Source organism: Sabethes cyaneus, chromosome 3, assembly GCF_943734655.1.
Source record: "Sabethes cyaneus chromosome 3, idSabCyanKW18_F2, whole genome shotgun sequence".
Lineage (NCBI taxonomy): Eukaryota > Metazoa > Arthropoda > Insecta > Diptera > Culicidae > Sabethes > Sabethes cyaneus.
The window spans coordinates 91,485,212-91,487,199 of NC_071355.1; the positions used below are offsets into that span (position 1 = coordinate 91,485,212).

Sequence of the window (1,988 nt, forward strand, 5' to 3'; positions counted from 1 at the left end):
AATATTGCATTTTCCGATCGGATTTCTCTCTTAATCGTTAGGAAAACGAAATGTGAAACCGATTAAACACGCTAGGTCAGTACAAACGAATCGTGTTTATGTGCATTGTCTGCATAAACAAATGATGTCATATTGAGAATGACATTTGAACCATTTTTAATTTGCACGTCGTGCAAACCAACGGGGTTCAAATTAAAAAGTGTTCAGATTAAAAATGGTCAAACGAACGGGGGTCCACGGTATTAAAATGTAATAAGAACCTTCCCAATGTTGTCGATGCTAAGTAAATATGCTCAATCATTTTATCCAGAGGCAATGGCCAAGCGAAACGGCATCCTTGATCAGATCACTGAAAATGTGAAAAAGGAAATAATAGTAATTGATTTTGGTACCATAAACTATTGTTCTTACCGATTGCTACTTAATAACGAGTAGCAGTCGTCGTTGGCGTAAATTTGGCAGCAGTCTTTGTTTTCTTTGTAGCTTAGTAGCGTTCGTTGAAGAGAATGTACTTCGACTGAAAATGTTCGCTTTCTAAGCACATCCAGCAGTATCGGCTGAAATCAAAATAAAAGTTAATTAGACTTGTTAGGAGACACACACAATTGGCTACTAACCCTGTCGTTCGGTTCCAGTTCCACACCACCGTCGACAATTGAAGATGCAGCGTGTTTGATATCATCGAAGTCGTCACTGTCGTGGTCATCTTTCACTGTCACGAGGCCAGGATGCGGACAGGACGCTAAATTGATTTTGGACAGAGTGGATGCACCTCCGCCGGATTCTTGTAAGCTGTTCGATGAAAACAAATTTAATTTGCTCACTGATTTTGGTGATAATTGGCAAGCGTGCGCTATTCCTTGTCCTAGATGTGTACAGAGAAAGTTTATGAAAACTGTAAATAGAATACTATATAGTTAATTACACAAAGGTACACTCAATTTATGACATTACTTGTTTGTTCAGCATTAGGCTTTATGGTATACTCTTCTTGTGGTTGATTAATATTTTTGTCGTGAGTTTTCTCTTGGTTACTTGGTAACGCTTATAGGTACTTATAAATGTTGTAATAGACTTAATAACCATCGCTATAATTTTTCTTCTTGGGCTCGTTGGGCGACCTTTAAGCAGTTTTGTGATTTGCATCGTGTATTTCGGTCGTGAATAAAATTAATAGTGGAATTTTGACGTAGGACTACGTCTTTGTTTACTATACTGGGACTGGGTAGCACTTTGCGAAAACGAAAATAGAAGTGTAACGTTTGAATGAAAGATTTCAAATGCTAATAACTACTAAACTACTAAACGCAACTGAACAATTTATATGCCGTTGGATAGATAAAATGACCAGCAATTTTATGGAGGGGATAAGAGACCAATATTAAGGAGGGCGAAAAAGGGGGCGCTCCTATACAAATTAAACACAAATTTCCTCAAAACTCGAGAACTAATCAAGCAAATTGAACTAAATTTGGCATATAGGGGTTTTAGAAGGCTGGTAAATGGTTGGATAACGCGTAAAACAGACCCCATTGTGGTCCCTAGCCTCTTATCTAGCAACTCCTACCCCTACCTCCACGTGGTACCAGCTGGAATACGAGCAACCTTAGCGGAGATCGGGTAACCAACCCCGGTGGAAACTAAGGTCGTATACCAACAGGGGAGTAGGCACAGTGTGTCTCGACACTGCAAGATGGCAGCCCCATCACGAGACTCGATAGCGTAAGCCCTAGTACGGCTACCTATAAAAAAAAACACTAACAAGAGTCAAGAAATATCTTTTCGGAATATTCGGCATGGACCAAGGCGACGAAATAAGGACATGGAATGGAGACTTGGTACCTGGAACTGCAGATCGCTAAATTTCGTTGGTGGCGACAGGGTGCTGCTCGATCAGCTAGAACCCCGAAAGTTTGGCATCGTGGCACTGCAGGAGATCTGTCGCAAAGGCGAGAAGGTGTGGAGGATCCGTGGCGGCAGAGCCCGAT

The 1,988-nt window shown here is 41.0% G+C and overlaps 1 long non-coding RNA gene across 1 annotated transcript; it reads right to left on the reverse strand.

Moving 5' to 3' along the window:
• Positions 1–249: 249 nt before the first annotated feature.
• LOC128744142 (uncharacterized) lies at positions 250–1,055 on the reverse strand. The gene is made up of 4 exons (XR_008412361.1): positions 955–1,055; positions 618–895; positions 412–557; positions 250–349 (listed from the first exon to the last, which is right to left on the reverse strand). It is a non-coding gene; the product is annotated as an uncharacterized LOC128744142 (long non-coding RNA).
• Between the last annotated feature and the right edge of the window lie 933 nt (positions 1,056–1,988).